This window comes from Bison bison, unplaced genomic scaffold, assembly GCF_000754665.1.
Source record: "Bison bison bison isolate TAMUID 2011002044 unplaced genomic scaffold, Bison_UMD1.0 scf7180017864032, whole genome shotgun sequence".
Lineage (NCBI taxonomy): Eukaryota > Metazoa > Chordata > Mammalia > Artiodactyla > Bovidae > Bison > Bison bison.
In genome coordinates this window covers 4,818,684-4,830,278 of record NW_011494604.1, presented here as the reverse complement: position 1 = coordinate 4,830,278, position 11,595 = coordinate 4,818,684, and the positions used below count along the sequence as shown (strand labels likewise).

The window sequence follows — 11,595 nt, the reverse complement described above, 5'->3', positions numbered from 1 at the left end:
TAAAAATAAAAGAGCAAATCCCACTTGGGATCCTGGGAGAAAGGGAAGGGCAGCTGGTCACAGACCACAGAGAATAGATAATGAAGAACAGAAACCCCAGTCTGTGACCACTTCAAATAATTCCTACTACCAAAAAGTATTTGAATGCCTCAGGCAAGCAGCTCTAGTCTCTGAGTTTCAGCAAAAAAAAAAAAAACTCAACTGTCTCCACATGGTCATATTTAGCATCTCGCCTATGAGACCACCTGCATCCTGAGTCTCCAGGTGTCCTGCCTTCGGAAACAAAGTCCCACCTCAGTAGTACCCTTGCCAAAAATTGTTTGCCCTGAGCCCAGTCAAAATGAAACAGTTAGAAAGATACAGACTGTAAGATGTCTCACAAGACAACTGGCTTCGACTCTTTAAAAAAAGTCAGTTTTAAAAAACAAAGAAAGACAGGGGAGGGAAGAAGTCTGATTACAAGTGACTAAGAAACATAATACAGTCAAATCTAATGCATGTAACTTGAGTGGATTTCGGATTTTAAAACAATCTCTAAAAGAACATTTTGAGACAATTGGGGAAATTTACGTGTGTACTAAATGATGTCTTTTTAGATAGTATTATGTACAGATGATATTACCAGACTGTTGCTATCTTTCTTAGGTACGATAAGGATCCTGTGGTTATGTACAAAAATGTCTTATTCTTAGGAAATGCATGCTGTAATATTTGGGGGTGAAATTTCACAATTTCTACAATTTATATAACCTTCCTTCAAACGGCTCAACAGAGAGAATTAAAGCAAATTACTACCAACTAGCAAATTTAGCATTATACTTTCAACTTTCCTGTAAATTTCATATGTTTCAAACTTTTTTTTTTTTTTAAGAGGAAAATGAAATAAAGGTGGGAGTTCCTAAAGGGAGTGTGATAACGGTAATCTTTTGTCCCCAAACTTCCAGGAATGTACCTTTTTTCAAAAGTTCTTCTCAGAAAGGTACTCAGGAAACATTTAAGCTTAAAATGCATTACACATAAACCTTTAAAATATCCTGAAAATTCTAACACTTTGACATTTGAATCAGAGCTTCCAGACAGCACCTCTCTCTCATACCTGAAAGGGGTAGAGGTTTTAGATCACGTGGTCTGACTGTGGTTCAAGAGACGTGATTGATGTACTACTGTAACTTCCACTGTCCAGGTACATAGCTCTGTCCACCACAACCACAGTCCCTCTGGAGGGGCAGTCCTCAGAAGAAGCTTGTGAGCTCATCACTATCTGTACCTCCACCAAGCTGACAGGAAGTACCTGACCCACGGAGGTCAATCCTTACATGCGGCCGGCACCCATGAGTGATCTCAGTGCAGAGACAAGGGAGAGAATTAGGTAATTGGCAGTGAAATTGGAGCCAAGAGGCACAGAGAGAGAAGGTGGAATTGAATCTTGAGGGATTTGCCCTGAGGAAGCAGTTAGAAGCTAGATGACAAGGCACAGAAAAAACAGAACAGGACAGAACAGAATGAGACAGTCAATGGGGAGCAGAGAGCAGAGAAGACGCTGGGAAGAATGGCAAGAGGATGAACTGCACAGGCTGGGAGAGAGGGTGGCGAGAAGGGCTCAAGGCTGCCTCTCTGGTTCCTGGTGTTTCTTGGAAACTGCTGGGTTCATTTCTGAGCTCCATGGTGTTCCATGGTAGTACTTCACCACCATCACCACCTGCATAGGCTGGCCCACATATTGCATCATGGCAATGAAAAGAACCTAAATAAAACAGGACTTGTGCTCTTTGGTAAGCTTAAACAAAACAATGTAATATTTCAAAAAAGCACAGTCAAGTGACTGAAATCTGAATGCAGGAATGTATTTTTCAAAGTGCATCCTACAGGCAAGAATCACAAGGGATGGTAAAACTAAACGTGAAACTTTGCTGGGAAACAAGATATTAATACAGTCTTAAAGTATCTTCTTATTTCATTACTTGTTAATGCAAAAGTAACAAGTAATAGTTTATACTATTAGCTTTATAGCTTATATATAGTTTATATATATAGTTTATAGCTTTATAGTGGAAAACTGGCAAATGCCTCCTTAACCAAATGATCGAAATACTTTACAGGCTTTACTGGGGTACTTGGTAAAATTTGAATACAGACAACATTTGAAATAATAGAATTATATCAATGTTAATTTACTGGGCTTCCCCTGTGGCTCAGCAGTAAAGAATCCACCCGCCAACGCAGGAGACGTGGGTTCGATCTCTGGGTCAGGAAGATCCCCTGGAGAAAGGCAATGGCAACCCACAGTACTTTTGCCTAGGAAATCCCATGGACAGAGGACTCTGGCAGCGTACCTGGGGTTGCACAAGAGTTGGACGCAACTAAGCGACTACACAACAATGTCAACTGACCAAATTTTGATCATTGTCCTCTGGTTATGTAAGTCTATCCTTGTTCTTAGAAAATATATAACGAATTATTTAGAAGTAAAGAGCATGATGTCTGCAACATTACTAATGTTCCAATTTCTCCTCATTCTCACCAACACTGGTCATTTTCTGTCATTTTTATTACAGACATCCTAGCATGTGAAGTGTATCACATTGTTGCCTTGATTTGCATTTCCCTGATGACGAATAATGTTGAGCATTTGTCATGTGTTTACTGACCATTTCTGTCTTCTTTGGAGAAATATCCAAAATGTGGACCTTTACATCCAAAGATTTTTAAATTTTGATCTTGGAATTACATGTAAAAGAAAATGCAGAATAGTTATAAAAGTAAAGGCCCAGTTGTATCTTTGATCAAATTAATTCATTCCCATATTTTGCAAAGAATATTGACTTGTTAAAAAAGAACATGCAAATTGAGGATTGGAGCAAAAGAGCCTTTAGAATTGAGATGTGTTATTCAGACCTCATGATTTGTTTCTCTGGCTTCCTCTCTTAATAATGAATTTGTTAACAGAAAATAAACTTACGGTTAACATTAGGGGACAGATGGAACAGGTTCAAAGCCTGGCTCTCATCTTGGGTACATCACTCAATTTCTTGGCCTCAATATTCTTCCAGTAAAATGGGAATGGCTGTGCTGCAAGGCTATTACTGTATTAAGACAACTTTTATAAAAAGTTAAAAAAATACTTTTTGTCATCCTTAAGTATCCTCATTCCCAGGAAGCTGTCCACCTGCCTAGGCTTAAACACAATGAGGGGCAGCTCCCTGTTTTGTGAGCAGCTGGTTGTACTACTGGAGCCCCTTTGCACTTGCTTCTGGGACCTGGATCCCACTCGGAGCCTGGACAAATAAGTGAGGAGTTGCATCATTTGAATTTAGTCACTGACCACACTTTTGAGGAGAACTGTAGCTTTCTGAAGGGACTACCCACCAGTGTGCAGGAGGTGAGAACACTCAGACCAGAAAGATGAAATGATATGGACAAGGTGCCACAGGGAACACACAGCAGTAGCTTCCAAGCGCTGGTTTAAAATTCAAATCTCTTTCTCCTACTCGGAGCCTAGCACATCTGGTCAGCCAGCCTCCACAGAGGATCCTGTGAGAAGAATCTTCATCTGGGAAGGGCTCCCTCCACCTGGAGGGAGCCTGGAGGCCACAGAGGCTCTTCTTCCTTTGGGCTCTTCCTATGGCAATTCCAGGCAGCCAGGGTGTGGAGAGTGCTACTCTGTGGACTTCCATCTCCTCGGGGCTACAAATGAGTCAACCAGCTTCCCCGTGTGGTCAGGATCAGCCTTTGGAACCAAGAGAAGTCAGTGTGCTCCATCCCGTCCCATAGCCACAGGCTGCATCTGGCCACAGGCTTAAAAATTGCAAATCTGCTCCTATTGGGGTGGTAGTACCTTGCTGTCACATGGCTGGTGGTATCACCTTTGTGCAGAGAGACCCACACTCTCTCTCTGATAGGCATCTAACCAATAATGTATTTGTTTCAAACTTGTCACTTCCGTTCAGTATCACAGGTTTGTTCTCTCTGATCACCTCACTCTTGTGGTGGCTCTGGTTGACAATAATAGCTGCCTTGCTGACCTCACAGGGTTTTGTCAAGACTGAATGAGAGAATGTGTGTGTGTGACAAGGCTTTGTCAATAAGGAAATGTTGTGGACTTCACTAACAAGATAGTGTCAGGTTAAAGGGAAGGCAGAGTTCCTCTACAAACAGGGAGCTGGTGTTAAATAACACAGAGGGGCTGCAACACCGTCTCCCTTCTCTGTGAGCTGCAGGGTATGGGCCTTGGGACATTCAGGGGAGACATCACCCAGAGTCTGTGAGAGATTATGCACGGAAGGGGTTACAGGTGATAACTGAGGCTTACTGCTCAGAGTGGAAATATATCACTCCCACTCAACCACTGACCTTAGTTCCCTTGAGAAAGAGCACACCTCAGGAATGAAATGATATGGATTCCTGATAACTGACCAGCTCAGAGGGATAGTATTCAAGCTCCCAGAGCACCTTCCAGGCTATTAGCTGTAATAACTAATGCTTATGGAGTGCTCACCTTAGAATAAGTGCTCTACATAAAATAATCTTCAGAAAATCCTAGCAAGTAAATGTTCTCTTCCTCACTTTAGACTTGGTAAATTGAGGCTCTCTTGGGTTTGGGACAGCTACAGAATGTCAGAGCTGCAATTCAAATTTAGTCTGTGAGTCCAGCAAAACTCAGTGTCAATCCCCAAAGCCCCAGCCATCTTGGAATATCCTTGACTAACTTACACACTGTTTCTCTGTGGGAAAGGCCCTTTTTCAGGCCTTCTCCAACTGCTGAACTCCTATTCATTCTTCAGGGACCGACATAGGTGTCACCTCCTCATTATATCCTAACAGTTCAGATGCATAATGATCCAATAATTCAAATAATATGATATTATATTATAGATAGTTATAACTCCTATGGAAGTTTTAAATTACTTGGTTTTTCTATTTATGAAAAAGAATGTGGGTAGTTATTAAATATTAATAGTAATTTTTCCAAATTTTTATTATGAAAAATTTTAACATAGGGCAAAGTTGAAAAAACTTTAACAGGGATCACTGGCATACCCACCACCTATATTCTAATACTAACATTTTATTAAACTTGCTTTTCCCCTGGAGGAGGAAATGACAACCCACTCCAGTATTTCTGCCTGGAAAATCCCATGGACAGAGGAGCCTGACAGAGTCAGACACAACTGAGCAGCTGAGCACACATGCTTGTTTTTAATTATACATCCATCCATCTACCCATCCTTCTATCCATCCTGCAAGCCATCTTGTTTTTTGATTCATTTCAAAATAGATTGCAGTCATCAGCACACCTCCCCCTAAATACTTCAGAATGCAAAACAAGTGATTTAACCTTTAAAAAACGTTCCTACTTTTTCAATCTTCTTGGTCAATTTAATTACTTTAATCTCAATTTAATTGAGATTGCAAAGTCAGCTGTTTTATTTGGAAAAAAAGTTTCTGTCTTGTAAGAGAAAAAAAAGATTTGATAATCACAGCCTCAGTGTTCTCAGCCAGAATTAGGAGGAAAGCAGCTCATCCTAAACAGTGAATGACTGATATCCTCTTTAATGCACTACTGTTTAATAGATATTCATATAAGTTTTCATTATATTATATAATGAAATGTTCATGGTGTAGTTTCAGGACAGTATGGGAGATAGTTTTACCCTTTTCAAAATCCCCCAAATTATACTAGCAAGGTGGGCCTCCTGCTCTAAGGCTATTTCTTTTTCTCTCTTAACACTTATTTGAATTCCCAGAGGAATGAAAGTAATGTGATTTTTTTAACCCTTTCATCAAAAAAATAATGATTTTAGGGAATTTTTGGATAAAGCAAAACAATTGGATTATGACTTGTTGCATGTGTACGTGCTCAATCATGTACAACTCTTTGTGACCCATAGACTGCAGCCTGCCAGGCTCCTTTGTCCATGGAATTTTCCAGGCAAGAGTACTGGAGTGGGTAGTCATTTCCTACTCCAGGATAACTTAATGTTACTCGTTAATAATAATAGCACTTGAGGTTGCAAAGGCTTCTTATAGATATTTGATCTCATTTAATACTTGAAACAGGGGACGACAGAGGATGAGATGGCTGGATGGCATCACTGACTCGATGGAAGTGAGTTTGAGTGAACTCCGGGAGTTGGTGATGGACAGGGAGGCCTGGCGTGCTGCAGTCCATGGGGTTACAAAGAGTCGGACACAACTGAGCTACTGAACTGAACTGAACTGAATACTTGAAACAGTTCTACACGGTAGGAATTATCATCTCCATTTTTATTGTGGTAAAATATACACACAATTCACCATTTTAACCTTTTTGAGTGTACATTCAGTAGAATTAAATGCATTTACACTGCTGTGCAATCTCACCATTATCCCTCTCCAGAGGTTTTTTATTATCCCAAAGCAAAATTCTGTCCCATCAAACAATAGCTCCCCCTTCTTCCCTCTCCTCAGCCCATGATTACCACTATTCTTTCTCTATACATTTGCCTATTCCAGGTACCTTATATAAGTGGAATCATATATTATTAATGTTTGTCCTTTTCTGCCTGAATTATTTCATTTAGGATAATAGTTTCAAGGTCCCTTCATGTTATAGCCTGCATCAGAAAGTCATTCCTTTTTGTGACTGAATAATACACAGATTGCGTTTTGTTCCCACCATTAATCCATCAGTGGACGTTTGGGTTGTTTCTACCTTTTGGCAATTGTGAATAATGCTGCTGTGAACATTAGTGCACAAGTATCTATAGTACAGTCATCGTTTATTATTCCCATTTTACAAACAATACATCTAAGGTTCAAAAGGGCTTCCCTGGTGGCTCAGCTGGTGAAGAATCCGCCTGCAATGCAGGAGACCTGGGTTTGATCCCTGGGTTGGGAAGATCCTCTGGAGAAGGGAACAGCTACCCAGTCCAGTATTCTGGCCTGGAGAATTCCATAGACTCTATAGTCCATGGGGGTCGCAAAGAATCAGACACAACTGAGTGACTTTCACTCTCAAGATTCAAAAAGGCCAAAGTGAATTGCTTAAGTCTCATAGCTTGTAGACAGTGAAGCCAAAACTAGAGGTGAGTACTTCCCTAGCAGCCCAGTGGTTAAGACTCTGAGCTCCCAATGTAGGGGACACAGGTTCCATCCCTGGTAGGGCAACTGAGATCCCACAAGCTGCTCGGCACAGCCAAAAAACAAAACCAAATCAGAGCTGAGTTCCGGCCCAGATAGGAGGTGCTGAATGTGCACCTGTTTGGGAAGAATATATATTGGGGGAACGTTCAGCTGGGTTGTACAGGTAAGTATTTATTGGTAAACAGATATCCCATGAGCCCCCACCCCAGATTCCTGGCTGCCCTCTTGGAACTCCTAGCCCCCTTTCCCCCATTATCCAGCAACAAAGGAGGTAACATCTGACCTGGGGTTGGGGAAATCCCAGGATCCTGCCTCTAAGGACAATGTCCATTCCAATTGGTTAGTGCCTATACCTATGGTGTTTGATATTCTGAATAGTACTCTTGAGTGTTCACGTAGTCAAGGTCTTCTCTGTGGATGAGGTACCTTGTCAATGCCATGGTGTGTACCTATGACAAAGATGAGAGCCTCTGGAAGTTCTGCAAAAAGAGCTATAGAAAACCTAGAAAAAACTGAGGATTTATAAGGAATAAGAAGACACTAATATTAGCAAAAGTTTGGTCAGTTTAGGGACCCAAGGATGGAGAAGGAAATGGCAACCCATTCCAGTATTCTTGTCCCAGGGACAGAGGAGCTTGGTGGGCTGCCGTGTATGGGATCACACAGAGTCGAACACAACTGAAGCGACTTTGCAACAGCAGCATGGACCCAAGGAAGGGCACAAGAACCTAGAAAAAGAGAAAGGTCATAGAGAGAGCCCCATGAGGAAGACTCAGGGTGTCAGGCTGAGCAGTGATGGGGAGACCATCAACATGTCAGAAGGTGAAGGAGGTGGCCCGGGGCCAGGAATGGAAAGACGCACTTTCCCTGACCCTGCAGGCTGAGGGAGGGAGCTCAGCCTTGGCATTTGGTGGGACCACTGAGGGGAGACACTGGAAAGGCAGAAGAGACCTGAGGGATCGTGGCCGGGCCAAACAAAGAGTGAAACAGGGACAACCAAGAGCAGCCAGTGTCCAGCCTGGCTAAAAGAGAACAACATGAGGTTGTGGGAGAGTGTAATGTGCACCCAAGGTGATCCCCTGCAGGGCACTGTGGGTGCTGGGCTGCCTCAGACACTTAAGTGCTGCTTGAGAGAGCCAGGGTGGAAAAACAGAGCCCCAAGGGTTACCTTGTGAAGAAAAATCCCCTCCCTATTCTTTTCTTTCTTGGAAGGGACAACAGAAAGTTCTGGGGTATAGAGCACAGCATCTGACCACAGTGACCTTGTGGGTTAAGGCGGGAGGTGGGGAGTCCCTGGGTCTTCAGAGGGCTTTGTGGCCATGTTTAGCCATCACTGGTACCAATCCTGGTCTTCATGCCCACCTTGCTGGTGAGATGCACTCTAAGGTTCCACTTCCTCCTTTACGCCCTTTGCTCAGTCTAAAATCACTCACACATTAAAATGAGAAGACATGTGTGGTTTGGTCTCAGCTCCTGACTCCATTCACTCTGGAAACCAGTTGGTTTTGTCTACCCACATTCATTTCTCGTTCTGGTAACGGCTCCTCAATTCCCCTTTGAGGAAATCACCTCTTGTTTTCTTTCTTGCTTTTATTTTTAAAAATGTTTTATTTGTGGTAAAATACACTAACATAAAATTTACCACCTGAGCCATTTTTAAGTGCATAAATTTTTAGTGTTAAGTACATTTACATTGTTGTGCAACCAACCCCCTTCCTTTCTTAAAAATCTGTGTTCTTTTGGGTCTGGCCTCAACTCAAGGCTCCAAAGTGAGGACTATGAACAAAGCTGGGCCCATCAGAGCTGCCTAATTTCTTGACCACAGTGATTAGTTTATAAAAGGTACAACACAGATGCCAACCCCAAGAGAATCAATCCAAAGATTTCTGCTAGTACTACTAGAAAAGAGGCGTTCTCTTCCTACTTCAGATGCCAAACTGATAGGAATTAAGCTTAAAGCTTCAGGCAGCCATCTTTGCCAACAACTTTAGGATCTGCCTAATAATGAAGCCTACACAGAGGAAAGCAAAGCTGAGGAATGAAGATAGATGGATTCCTGGCAATGTTTGAGCACCCAGATCCAGCTATGCCTGAAGCTATTCCCCATAGACATTTTTTCATTATTGGAAACAATAAATCCTCTCTCTCTCTCTCTCTTTTTTTTTTTTTTGCTGAAATCAAGCTCAGTTGGATTTTTGTCAATTGCAACTAAACAACCCCTAAACTCAAGCTGACATTTGCTCATGAGGCTTGATAAAATCATGTCCTTTTCCCCTCTTCTCACCTCTCTGAGCTTTCCGAGATCATCACCTAACCTAGCCTAGAATCTCCCACATAGTAAACATATGACATTTATTATATTTATTTGATGACGAGGTTGAGGAGAAGAAGAATGTGGGAGGACGAATGAGTGTAACAAGGAAAAATATTTGTCACTAATGTGCAGATCCATCAGTGAGCATCCCTGAGCATATAAGCCTCTTCCAAGAAAGATAATGTTTTTTAACCTTGGGTGCAAGCCCACCCTGCCCTAATGTATGTGGTTACAGTGTGGATCTGAGCACGATGTGAGGTACGCCTAGTGTTCCATCCAAGAGTCTAGCTCACACTTGGTGATGTGGATGCACATTACAGCCAGAACACAGATTACAATCAGTACCGGCATCACTTTTTTGAAAGAATCACAAAGACTAGAGACAGACAGGTCAACATATTCCTAACACAGGCCCAAAGACAATTACCAGGAGCCTTCTGCTTTTGGATGATGGGTTTAAGGACTCTATGGGATCAGGTTCACATGGGTTTTCATGAAGTTCCCATGAGGGCACCCGTTAGATAAAATCACCTTCTTTGTGAAAGAGGTCTTGGGTTTTGTTGAATCTAAACACAAGAGTTGAGGTCCCCCACCCCATGATTCTATAATCCCCTCTAGGAACTCTCAGACATACATGTACAAACCTACGTGGTATGTGAGGAAAATAAATAAGCCTCAGGGCTATATAACCCAGTAAACCATCAACAACCACAGAAAGAGTCGGTACAGCCAGTAGGTGAAGGGGGCACAGGAGGCCCCAGTTCAAGGCCAACTCTATGAACTGGATGATTCTCCCATCCAGATTGCTAATAGGTTGTACCCATCATGGAAGAAACCTCCACTGGAGTCCCTTTACCCCCAACAACCCCCTTGGGAATTGCACCACTCTATGGGGTCGTACAGAGTCGGACACGACTGAAGTGATGCAGCAGCAGCAAACCAGCCCTATCCAGGGGTTCCCTCCCTGGGACCCTGCCTCAGCCTTCTGCAATCCCAGCCACCCTTGGTCACGTGGTCCCCTCCCCTCAGGGGTGCAGCGAACTGGCAGCTGATTCTCAGGGCAGCCTGCAGCCCACTTGGTGGCTCCGAACTTCTGTCAGTTCCTAAGGGCTGGGGGATATATGCTGACCCTTTCAGAATCCAGGCCACCTGGAGATGGCCTGAGGGCTACAAAAGAGCACTGGACACCAGGGTCAGAGAGGCCTGGAGTCAAGTCTCTGGGCTGTGGGAATCTCCCATGGACACACACTCTCGGTGGGGAAAGGGTTTTGCCTGTCTTCACAGCTCTATCCCCACCCAACACCTTGAACTCGAACTGGGTGGCACGTGGAAGATATCCTTAAGTATGTCGTTATTCATCAGTCTCCCGGTCTTCATCTATGAAATCGTGGTTCTCAGTCCACAATGTGGGGCAGGAAAGGCAGGCTCAGTGTTCACAGCCGAGGCTCATTACATCCAGTCACCCAGCCCCAGGAGGGAGCATTATTGTTCCCATTTAGCAGATGAAGACAGTGAGGCTCAGGAATTCTCCCCATAGAGCCAGGAATCAAACCCGGGTCTGACTCCGAAGCCCTCGCTGTTTCCACTACACCATGCCACCCCTAAGTCTCCCAGAGAAGGTATTTCCACCTCCACCCAGAGCCGCAGCACCCAAACAGAACTGGTGGAGCTTGGATGCAGCAAGCCACAACTTCCCTGTCAGCCCCCCACTGCGGGCCACGGACGCTTGACCTCCTACTTTCCAACCTGGTCCGAGCCTCCCGCCTCCGGAGGGGCCGCAGCCGCCCTCCCGGTGGGGAGCCCTCCCGGTGGGGAGCCCGCCCCGCAGGAAATACTCACGGCTCCCGCAGGCCCAGGCGGCTCCGCGGGGCGCATCCTCTCCCGGGACTCCGGCCTCCTCCTCGACAGCAGCCGAACGCGGGGCTGAGCTGCCTCCTCTCTCTGGGGCATCAGATTATTTTAGCACTTGCGGAAGGAACTGACGGAAACTGAAGTCACATGGAGAACAAGCCGCTCAGCAACTCAGCACTCGCAGAGAGCAGGCATCTTAGAGGGAACTGCAGCCGCAGGGGAGGCGGGGGTGGGAGGCGGTGGGGGGAGGGTGGCGAGGAGGATGGGAGAACGCGAGGGCGGGCAGGAGGGCGGGAGGCAGTGGCCCT

At 44.3% G+C, this 11,595-nt stretch overlaps 1 protein-coding gene across 1 annotated transcript in view; it reads right to left on the bottom strand.

Annotated features, from left to right (window-relative positions):
* Window positions 1–11,481, bottom strand: part of NRROS (negative regulator of reactive oxygen species) — a 26,843-nt gene extending 15,362 nt beyond the window's left edge. The window contains exon 1 of the mRNA XM_010834344.1: window positions 11,276–11,481. The gene's annotated coding sequence lies outside the window, so the exon portion shown is untranslated. The remainder of the gene's footprint in view (window positions 1–11,275) is intronic.
* Window positions 11,482–11,595: the final 114 nt, after the last annotated feature.